The 12,212-nt window shown below is 51.2% G+C and overlaps 1 pseudogene; it reads right to left on the bottom strand.

Moving 5' to 3' along the window:
* Positions 1-5,275: 5,275 nt before the first annotated feature.
* LOC119352427 overlaps positions 5,276-12,212 on the bottom strand; it is a 15,813-nt pseudogene continuing 8,876 nt past the window's right edge.

Genomic DNA, 12,212 nt, shown 5'->3' on the forward strand with positions numbered 1-12,212 from the left:
GTGGGATCCCTTCCCTCCTAAACATTTGGGAAGAGGACCGGGGCCTCTATAAATAGGGCCAGCCACCATCGTAGTCGAGGATCAGCTCATCTTGGACGGATCATTTAGACCATCCTCACACACACAAGCTCACCGAGCTCAAGAACACCTCTCCTCAGGAGACTGTTCATCCCTTGTACTAGTTCATCCTCAGCCTATGGGAAATCCACCACACCACACTAGAGTAGGGTATTACACCACAACGGTGGCCCAAACCAGTATAAACCCTCATGTCTCTTGTTCTTTGGGTTCGGCGAGCTAGGCTTTGAGATCATTGCAAGACTGAGCGAGGGAGAGAGAGAGATCTTTGTGTGCACCCCAGTGTTCGAACCTCAAGGGTTTGCCGGAACCCGCAATCCGACATTTGGCATGCCAGGTAGGGGTGCGATGAAGCTATTCTTCCGTGATTCACGCTGCACAGCTGAACGAACATGCGGTGCCCCCATGTTTGGTTTTGGTAATTGATGACAATCTCTATGGATAATGGTTGCCTTGAGTTATATTTGAAGGTTTTGTCCATAGGATTTTCTTGGAGTACATGTGTTGGTTTCAAGGAGAGTTTGTGTCGACCAAGGTGCTATTCAAGGAATTACCTAAAGATTGGTCATGTGAGAGTTGAGCTTATCGCAAGCATGTCTTGAAGAAGAAGATTGTGTGATCATTCATGCTTAACTTCAAGGCATCATCCAAATGAAGAGAGTTGGAAAGGTTCAAGGTTGATCAAGACTAAGTCAAGAGTGAATCAAGTTGATCAAATCACAAAGCATAGAATATGTACCGAGAGGGATCAATTGATCCCATGGTATGGTAAGCATTGACCATTACACTTTGTGTACTAACCCATAGTCTTCGTGAGAGTTCTTTGTGGGGTTAGGTTGCGGTGTGCATGTTCAAATGATGCATCACGAAGAGATCAAGTGCTTGAATATTGTCATCCATTGTGGTGACAATGGACTTGTGAAGATGTGTCGAAAAGTGGCTCACCCATAATGGAGTATGGGGGAGCAATATACTAGTCTTCACCGAGCCAACGCAATCAAGAAAGGTGGTCCTACTTGAGGAAGTCAAGATCATCTACATCTAGCTCAAGTGGAGTTTGTGCAAGGCAAAGGTTTGGCCTTGGTAGGTTCTATATTCTACCGGTCTCATGGTGGTAGTTTGGAGACCGGGTTATGGGACCGTTTGCCATACTATGAAGGGGGGCTCTCAAGTGAGTAGCTTGATCGTATCGTTCGTAGAGAGCTCAAACCATTGCATGCTTGCATCATCTTTCTTGGTTCTTGTTTGGTTCTATGTGTGAGTCTTATAGCTTATGGTCATCTTGATGACAAGCTTGAGTTTGTCGAAAACGGAGTTCGCATGCATCTTCTATGATGTTTTCGGTGTTGGAGGTTTTACCGGTCTTATCCGAGGAAGGGTTCTCACCATTTTATTATGGTCCTTTTCTCATTTTCTTCTTATTGATATTTCTATTAATATTGTGTTAGCCCATGTCGTTAGCTTTCCAACAAACTTGGTTTCGTTGAATTCGGAGTCCGTTTGCAGAAGTTGTGGCTGTTTTGGTAAAGGCTGCAGCGGACCAAAATCTCATGTTTTGCTCAGCAGAAGTAGGCACGGAAGTATTTTTTTTGTACCGCTCGCAGGCAGTAGTACCGCTACCATTTGCGGCAGTACCGCTATCCCTAGCAGTAGTACCGTGAGGTCGAGCGGTATTACCGCTCCGGTGGTTCTACTGTCCTTTTTCCTCCTCTCTATTGTTTTTCAAAGGGAGCGGTAGTATAGCTCTGTGCGGGCTGCGAGCATAACGGTTGGATTCTTCCCCACCTATAAAAGGGGGTCTTCTTCCCCAATGAACCTTATCTCTTTAGCTCGTGTTCTTCCCCCATTGTTGACCTTCTTCGAGCTTGCTAACTCTCAATCCCTCCAATGATTCTTACTAGTTCTTGAGGGAAAAGAGAGAGGATATCTAGATCCACGTTTCCACCAATCACTTTCTCCTCTATGTGAGGGAAACCCCTTGGATCTAGATCTTGGAGTTCTTTGTGTTCTCTTCTTCGTTCTTCCTCTCATTTTCCTCCCTAGCATTTGTTGCTTCGGTTGGATTTGGGAGAGAAGGACTTGGGCACTCCGTGTGCCCTTGCCATTGCATTTGGTGCATCGGTTTGAGATCTCCACGGTGATACATGGAAGTTACAAGTTGAGAAGCTTATTACTCTTGGGTGCTTGGTACCCTTGAGCTTGTTCCTCTTGGGTGCTTGGGTGCCCTAGACGGTTGAGGTCACCTTGGAGCCATATTCCATTATGGTGAAGTTTCATGGTGTCGTTGGGGAGTTAACCCCAACCTTTGTGGTGTTCAGAGCTCAATCATTGTGGTGTAAAGCTCCGGGCAAGCGTCGGGGTCTCCAATTAGGTTGTGGAGATCGCCCCGAGCAATTTGACAGATTCCGGTGACCGCCCCCAAGGGTTTCCAAAGTGTATGGGTTCGGTAACCGCCCCCAAGGGTTGCCATTTGTACGGGTTCGGTGACCGCCCTCAAGGGTCCCTTAGTGGAATCACGGCATCTTGCATTGTGCGAGGGCGTGAGGAGATTACGGTGGCCCTAGTGGCTTCTTGGGGATCATTGTGCCTCCACACCACTCCAAATGGAGATTAGCATCCGCAAGGGTGTGAACTTCGAGATACATCGTTGTCTCCGCGTGGCTCGGTTATCTCTTACCCGAGCCCCTTTACTTATGCACTTTACTTTGTGATAGCCATATTGTTTCTTGTCATATATCTTGCTATCACATAGTTGCTTATCTTGCTTAGCATAAGTTGTTGGTGCACATAGGTGAGCCTAGTTGTTTTAGGTTTTGTGCTTGACAAATTAACCGCTAGGTTTATTCCGCATTTGTTCAAGCCTAAACCGTAATTATTTTAAAACGCATATTCACCCCCCTCTAGGTGACATCCACGATCTTTCAACAGCTCCACCGCATCCATGTCTGATGCTCGCCGAGCCCGTGCTGAGTGCTAGGACGCCCTCGCCGCCCATGTCACCCAGGCGGCGCCCGTTGGCAGACCTTCCTGCTGTTCTTGATCACCCGCTACCAACGGCGCCATCGGCCCGGCACCAAACGAGCAGCAGGCCTCATCGCTGCATTTTCCGATGGCGTCCGCGACATCAAGATGAAGGAGGAGCTTGCCATCCACGAGGAGCTATGCTCGGCCCTGGAAATGTTCAACATGGCAACCAAGTGCGCAAGGGCTGACGAAGGGAACCTTTCCCTCCTTGAGCTCCCAGCTGCCGATCAGGACGACAAGAAGGCCAAGATCAAGGATGTGAAGTGCAAGGGGGCTGCCGTGCTCGCGGTAGAGCCGGAGATGAAGCGCGACCACGACCACACTGAGTCATCCAACGCCAATAGCCCATTTTGCGCCTTCCACAATGTTCACAACCACAACACCAGCGACTGTCAGGAGCTTAGGGCCATCCGAGATGGGCGCTTCGGTCGACGCCCTGAGCGCAATGACCGAGGCTACGGCTGAGGATCGGGACGAGTTGGGGGACACTGGGACACCCGCAACCCCCGCCAGGAGTGGCGTGACCGACCTCGCGAGGACCACTGGCAGGACCAGCCTCGTGAGGGCTCCTGGAGGGAGCAGCCTCATGAGGACAGCCCTCAGGGCAACGCTGGCCTCCCTCCGCTTCCGCCACCACCAACGAGAAACGACGACCACCATCAGGACAAGGGGCTGGGGTTTTGAGGAATCACGTGTCGTCGCCTGTATCTTGGGTGGCGCTCAAGCCCCATCCTCTCAGCGTGTCTTCAAGCAGTTTGCTCGTGAGGTGAATGCGTCCCTTCCTAGGCTCGAGGCAACGCGCCCGTTCACGTGGTCCAAGTGCGCCATCACCTTCAGCTTGGTGGACCAGCTCAAGTGCGCGGCGACTGCCGGCGCCCTCCCGATGCTCTGCTCACCCATCATTAGCAATGCTCAAGTCACCAAGACCCTCATCGACGGCGATGCAGGGCTCAATGTCCTGTCCGTCGAGACATTCGATAGCCTTCAGGTGCCATACGACCAGCTACAACCTACCAAGCCTTTCTTAGGAGTGACCGACGGCTCCACCACCCCGATAGGGCAGGTCCGCCTCCGTGTCACCTTCGACCAGCATGACAACTACTGCACCGAGCTCATCGACTTCGACATCGCCAACATCCGCTTGCCGTACAACGCCATCCTTGGGTATCCAGCCTTAGCCATGTTTATGGCAGTAACCCACCATGGCTACAACGTCCTCAAGATGCTAGGGAGCGGTGACGTCATCTCGATCACCTGCGAGGAAAGATATGCGGTGTGCTCCCTCAAGTGCGCTTACCAGGCTGCGGCGGCTGAAGACCCTAACAACGAAGGCACCCCGCACCCTCCTGAGGCTAACCCCAAGAAGAAGAAGCGGTTACTCCACCAAGGACCTCAGGAGGGTGGCGTCTCCAGTAGCAGTACCTCAGGACTTGCACCCGCAAATGGGGTGCCTCCTTCCCTCGCATAGGAAGGCGTGCCCGGCGCCCTCCTCGGGCTGGGCTCGGGGGATCTCTTCTGGAGGGCCTCAGACCTAGCCGTCGTCACGAGGGAGGCGCTCGAGAATCATGTGGAGGCATGATTCGCCGCACCTTTCCCTCGAGAGGGCACGAGGTGCGGAGCACCTTCTGCTCAGGAGTTCATCACCAAGGCGATCCAGGAGCTTCAAGAGGCAAGGACCATACGTGGCGGTCGTCGCCCACCATCCAGCTCAGCTTCCCACCTTGGCGAGGGCAGCGGGCTACGCGTCTGTGTCCACATTCCAAGGCTCAATAGGGTCACACTACTAGGAAAAAGGCTACTAGCAGCGCGGGTACCCGCGCTACTAGTATCGCGCTACAGCTAATAGTTAGTAGTAGCGTGGGAGGAACCCGCGCTACTACTAACTTTGTTAGTAGTAGCGTGTGCCACCCACGCTACTGCTATTACAGACCCGCGCTACTACTAATGAAGTAGTAGTAGCGTGCCTACAATACCACCGCTAGTAGTATCCTAAATAATAGTAGGTATCCTAAATACTAGTAGGGCACTTTTTCCCCAATGCTACTAGTAGCAAATTAGTAATTAAAAAATAAAAATAGATGCAGTATTCATGAATGGAGATCAGAGACACGTCCAGTGCAAAATAAATTTCACAGAACCATCTTAACACTTGTAGTGTTCATGGATGCAACATTCAACATCTCAACTCGAAGAGATCACGAGGACAACCATCATTAAAAGGTTGGTACCTTCCCTAGCGTTTCACCACCAACCTAACCAGACCACTTCTCTAGATGTATGTACAAAGCGTCGAGGTCCTCCACCTTGAGGAACTCCGGACGGTGGCGTCGTCCTCCACCTCGGTGACGTCCGGACGGTGGCGTCGAGGTCCTCCACCCCGGGGACCTCCTGCGTCGCAATCACCTGGACGATAATCTGTATGATGCGGTCGCGGGGATTCACGGTGAAGTCTGCCTCCGAGTAGTTGAAGAGCACGACTCCCATCGGGCCGCAGTAGTCCTCGTCGATCACCCTGCACCCAGTCGAGAAAGTGAATACTTGTTAGTTAGCTCCTGCTTGCGCAGGGTTCGCGGAAGGGTCCGGCCACTTCCAAAGACGATAATAAGATACAATAACTATGTCCAGGCTTGGAAGATTGAAAATAAATTAAAAGAGAAATGTAGTCAAGATAATAAAACACAACAATTAGATTGAAAACAAAGAAAGCACCTGCGCACGCTGCCCTTGCCCTCGGTCACTGGCTATATCCCAGTCTCGCACGTCCTCAGCTAGGATTTCATGGTTGTTGAACCTTTTTGCTCTGCAGGGAAGCATTATGGACAAGATCAAAGATAGTTTAAGAGACAGACCATAATCCCAGTTTGCTACAGGATATCATTTCAGCTTTAAATTACTGAAAATATCTTAATACAAGCGAACATGCGTTCACCTTTCTGATCTGCAGCAGCTTCACCTGCATCATATTTGGATACACCTTCTGCCTTAGCCACACTGTTGACAACATCATGACACTGTCATTTGCAGGTGCAAGAAACCCATCAGATGAATCACAGTATGTACAGTATGAGCAGTGCAAAATCGAAACATCTCTTGTCCTAATTTACCAGTTAGCATCATGGTACAGGTGAGAGTTGATTGCAACAGTCACAGGGATCAAAAGGAACAACAGGATAAAATAGCAAAGCATAAATCATATGGACACACATAACTAAACGAGCAAGGCTGTTCATTCAGGTTCAGAGGCAATCAACAAGATTACTAGTGAGGCGTGGCCCTCTCGCATTTCCACTGATTAACACAACTGGCTAAGATGACGACACGCACAGAGCAGCCTAGGCCCTCTCGCCATGGATGCGGCATGCGAGCTGCAGAACAAAGTCTTGGTACTGTGCATATTCACTGAAGGTTAAACATTTTCTTTTACTGAAATCCCAGCTGCAGAACAAAGAAAGCGCCTACTGCTGGTAGCAAAACCAACATGTTTATGAGGAATATATAGATGTTTCAAATCAAAAGACCAAGTAGAATAGATAAATTTAGTCAGGAATCTGTTGTAGCATGGCAAACCCCTTGTTTCTAAATAACATGTATGCTAGTCTGTAGAGCTAGTTCACTGGGATTATTACTATGGTTTGTATGCTGGTTCATTTTCCATGAATTTCCCTCTAATTCAGCTTATCGATGGATGATTTTTTTAAGAGAAAACTAACTTTACATATACGTCACACATAGAAAAGGTCATATGCCATAAGGTTTTTCTGTTAATTAGTGTGCTATCACAAGAAAACTTAAATGAGAATGTACAAAAAGTAAAAAAAATCATGCAAGTCATAATATGGCTTGTTTGTATGTACTGGAACTGAACCACTTTGAACAATAAAAGCATCAGCAGGTGTCGTGGTTCTAAGCCTGACAGTAGAGTGGGGGTAGGCATTGAGAGGCAAGGTCCTAGCTATGGAGAGGTTGTAAGCACAAAGGATGTACGAGTTCAGGCCCTTCTCTGAGGAAGTAACAGCCCTACGTCTCGGAGCCCGGAGGCGGTCGAGTGGATTATGAGTATATGAGTTACAAGGTGCCGAACCCTTCTGCCTGTGGAGGGGGGTGGCTTATATAGAGTGCGCCAGGACCCCAGCCAGCCCACGTAGGAGAGGGTTTAAGGTGAGTTAAGTCTGGGGCGTTACTGGTAACGCCCCACATAAAGTGCCTTTACTATCATAAAGTCTACTTGATTACAGGCCGTTGCAGTGCAGAGTGCCTCTTGACCTTCTGGTGGTCGAGTGAGTCTTCGTGGTCGAGTCCTTCAAGTCAGTCGAGTGCGTCCCTCGTTGGTCGACTGGAAGGCGACTTCTTCTAAGGGTGTCCTTGGGTAAGGTACTTAGATCAGGTCCATGACCCTACCCTAGGTACATAACCCCATCATTAGCCCCCGAATGGATTGAGGCTTCGAGTGAGGAAGGAGTTGATGTCGTTTCCGATTAACCTTTGTGCCCTGGTCGTGCGTTGTCCTGGACCAAAGAATCTCTTCGTTGACAGGGAGCAATTTGCCTTCAGTCGACTCGATCCATTCTATTTTTGCGTCGAGTGATCTTTCGGGCTTCGACGATCTCCGAGCGACGGATCGCCGGAAACACCGCGTCTGACAGACTGATTTGTTGTTCGCGGATTCCACGGGATGCGAAATTTGGGGACGCGCGCGAAGCGGGGCGGACTGCGGCGTTCGAATGGGACGGGGCATAGACGCCTCGATCTCTGCGCCGCCTTTTTCGCCACGTATCCAGTCTGCGTAACTGCTCCCAGATATGATTAGATCGACGGGCCCACCTGTCATCCACTCGGAAGAGACCTTATAAATGTGCCCGGCAAGGATTTCTGTGCTGCGCCTCAGCATTCTCTCCCTCTCTCTGCTTCCTTCTTCTCCGCCCAGCGTGCTCGCTCTCGCTCCCGCACCACTTCCCTTCGCGCATCTCGCCGGCAACCATGGCCAAGGAGAAGACGGCGACGCTGGAGCGCGCAAAGAAGGCGTCGGCGTCGGAGAAGGCGAAGGGGAGATCCACCAGCCACGGAGGGTCCTCGTCCAGATCCCGTCTGCCGAAGGGCTGGGTCCAAGGAGACTGGATCCAGTCGACCATCATAGAGAAGGACCTCCTCGACATGGCCAACGAGGGCTTGATCCCTCACGGAGCTGCAAGGCTTCCGGGGAAGGAGTGGCAGCCACAGCCAGAAGAGGGTGAGTGTGTGCTTTTGGCCACTCATGTTGATCGATGGGTTTTCCTTGCCGCCGAGTATTTTCTTCCGTGGCTTCTTGAATTTCTTCGGAGCGTAGCTTCACCACTTTACCCCAAACTCCATTTCCTATCTTGCTGCATTCGTGTCCATGTGTGAGGGTTTCTTGGGCTGTCGACCGCACTGGGGTTTGTTCAAACATATATTCACGTGTCGCTCTCAGACCGTGAAGAAGGCGAGCCCAGGTGATGAGAGAACCCGAGTCGTCCAAATGTGTGGGGGCCTGGGGATCCAGGTGAGGAATAAGAGCACCTTCCCGCCCATGACCTTTCCCAAGTCCGTCAGAGGCTGGCAGTCGACTTGGTTCTACTGCCAGGTCCAGTCGACGCCAGGGCAGTCGAGTGGACTCCCTCCGTTTACCATGGACCGAGTGAACAAGCCCTCCCCTCTGAAGCTGATTCCGGAGGAGAAAGCTGACGTGAAGATGTTGATGGAGCGCGTGGTGCAGTTGGTTCGGGAGGGAGTGACGGGCATGGACCTTCTGGAGGTCTTCCTCAGGCGTCGCATCCAGCCCCTTCAGTTCCGGAGCCACTGCATGTGGTTGTACTGTGGGACCGAAGACGAGACTAGAGTCCATCCAGAAGCAGTCGACGACGTCACTCTGGAAAGGTGGATGGTAGCCGTTACCGGGAATAAGGATAACCCACGCGGAGCCAGAAGGATTCCTCCACTCGACCACAACAGCGACCCAAACAAGGTATACTTGCCCTGCTCTCCACTGTGCTTTTGTCGCATTCATTTCTGTTTACCCTGCCGACTGGTCGACTGATCCTTGTCTGGACATCTGCTAGGCCCTCACCGAGCTGTACTCGATGCCCAATGGGGCACAAGCTTCGACTGAGGAGGGCGAGGCGAGCGGGGGCGAGAGCCAGGAAGAGGAGGAATGGGATTCGGATGTTGCAGAGGATGATGACGACGACGATGATGATGACGGTGATGAAGATGACGTCGAGGACGAGGAAGAAGAGGAGGAGGAGGTCGTACCACCGCGCTCAGAAAGGCGGTCGAAGCTTGTCCACGACCCTTCGACTGAACGTGGTAAGGGGGTTGCGACCGTCACTCAGTCGACCAAGCGCCCTCGGACCACCTCTCCGGTGCCGACTGAAAAGGCGCCGAAGCAGCCCAGGGCGGCCTCGTCGAAGCCGATCAAGCTCCTACCGAAGATGAAGGTGTCCATCCCTACCATATCAGGGTAATCGTGTTGTTTGAATCTTCTCATTTTGTGTGAACTTTGTCTCTGGTCGACGCTGAAGTTAGTCGACTGATCCTTTGGAGTTGCAGTGCTGCTACTTCTGAAACCTCGGCCCGGGCTGATGACCACGAGATGGAGGACGCAGCAACTTCAAACCCAGGTACTGTATTCTTAACGCCGTTCTTAGTCGACTGACTCGCGATCTCTGATCCTGATCTTTCTCTGTAGCTCCACCCAATACTGTTATCAATCTCCCCGATGATGATGAGGATGAAGAGCCGCTGCAGCGCAGGAGGAGTCGGAAAACGTCCGCCAGTAAGGTGCCTCAGGATGTGACGGCGCCTGAGATTCTGACTGTGGAGGAAGAGAACACCACTCGACACACGGTGTCCTTCGCGAACCCACTGACGAGTGCTCAGCAGCCTTCCCTCTTCACGATGCACCACGTCCCAGAGGACCAAGCCGGTGCGGCGAAGGAGGCGATACGCCAGGCGGGACTCATGATGGAGCAGCTGAAGACCATCCGGGACGCGAGCCAGGCAGCTTATGACGTCAGTTCTGCCCTCCAAAGCAATGTCCAGGTCAGTCGACCGCTGTTTGTTCTGTTGGATATGCCACCAAAAACTTTTCTTTTCCGGAATTTATAGTAGTCACCCAGTGGGTGTTGTCGATTGAGCTCCGTATTAGCGGGGGCACGCTGAGTGCACCCGCTGGGTGTAGTCCCCAAGGCTAAGGTCGACTGCTGGCAGTCGGCCTTAGGCTTTATGATGTCAATTTTTCTGTCAGTCGACTATGTCGACTGGATTTCACAAACCGGTGGGGGCACGCTGAGTGCACCCACTGGGTGTAGTCCCCGAGACTGTGGTCGACTGCTTGCAGTTGATCACAGTCTTAGAGAATACATCTTTTTTTTTTGAGGTCGACTTGTTGACTTTGTCTTCAATAGGATTAGTGGGGGCACGCTGAAGGCACCCACTGGGTGTAGTCCCCGAGACTACGGTCGAATGCTTGTATTCGGCTGTAGTCTTAGAAACGTGAGTTTTTCCCTTTTTCACTCGGAAGTGAATTAGATTTGACATTTAGTCGATTGGTTCTTCGCAGAACTCTTGTGATCTTGTGGCTCGCTACTCAGAGCTGGAGCACAAGCATACTCAAGTCGAGCTGAGCTTGAAGCTGGTTCAGGAGAAGCTGACAAAGGCAAAGGAGGAGACCGAAGGTATGTTTGGTGAGACCCTGACGACTGCTTTTCCCCTTGCTTGTTTCAAAATCTGATCTTGCTGTAACTTGCAGGTAAGGTAAGGGAGGCCCAACAGAAGAAAGACCTTGAGCTAGCTGAGAAGATCAAGCTTGCTGACGAGAAGTTAGCTTCAGTCACCAAGCTCGAACAAGACAATACCAATCTGAAAGCTGCTCTTGGGATTGCCAACAAGGAGGTCAGTCGACTGAGAACTGATAAAGCTGCCCTGACCGACCAAGTCGCCAAATTGAGTGGGAAGAAAACTGATCTGGAGGCCTTCCTGAGTGGACTTGCCAAGAAGCTGTTTCTCATGCTTGAAGGTAAACCTCTATGCTTGGCAGACATTTCCAATTGTGATTTTCCATTCGACCATCTCCTTGACTTAGTGATCACCCTTGCAGAATTTTGTCAAAACTTCGAAGAAGAAACTAGCCGGCTGGAGCCAAACCTCGACCCCGTCAATTCTCCGGTGAACGATGAAGTTGCCATGGATGTTCTCCGACTGGAGTCCCGTGTTGCAGCTGTCGTGGACTATCTCGCAAGGCTGAAGGCTGCCACATCTCGCATCGACTCGACGCTTTGGCCTGAGGAGACACTTCAGAATGACCTTGAATCGCTGATGGCCCGGTTGAACACGATTCCTGGTCGAGTGCAGGAATGGAAGAAGTCCTCGGCTCGGTGTGGTGCAGATGTTGCTCTGTGTCTTACCCGAGTCCACTGTAAGTATGCACGAGAAGAGAAGCTGGCGGCCCTTCGGGTGGCCAATACCAAGAAGCACGACTTCAGGTCCTTTATGGAAACTTTCCTTGCAGCTGCCACTCGGATCGCCGACGGAATTGACCTTGATGAATTCGTTGCTCCTTCCAGCCCTCCACAGGAGGGGTAAAAAACTTCTTCTGGCTCGGCGCTTTTAAATTTGCCTCGGTATGCCGAGTGGAATTGTAACCGATAAACCTTAACAGGCTTAACGCCTGAGCACTCTCGGTTCCTTTAGATATCGATTCAAAACTTGAATTTGGTGCTTGAATATGACTGCCTTTGGCTCGAAATATGTTTTGCAGGTTCAAAGCAAGGCGCCTTTACTGCAATCGACTTATTCCTCAGTCCACTTAGGCGAGCACTGGGCTGCAGCTAAGCCCCCGAGTGAGAGGTTTACTCTTCACTCGGCAGGATTTTGATAACTTAGGCGAGTGCTTGGACTGCAGCTAAGCCTCCGAGTGAGAGGGTTGCTCTACACTCGGTAGGATTTTGATAACTTAGGCGAGTGCTTGGACTGCAGCTAAGCCCCCGAGTGAGAGGGTTGCTCTACACTCGGTAGGATTTTGATAACTTAGGCGAGTGCTTGGACTGCAGCTAAGCCCCCGAGTGAGAGGGTTGCTCTACACTCGGTAGGATTTT

Source organism: Triticum dicoccoides, chromosome 1A, assembly GCF_002162155.2.
Source record: "Triticum dicoccoides isolate Atlit2015 ecotype Zavitan chromosome 1A, WEW_v2.0, whole genome shotgun sequence".
Lineage (NCBI taxonomy): Eukaryota > Viridiplantae > Streptophyta > Magnoliopsida > Poales > Poaceae > Triticum > Triticum dicoccoides.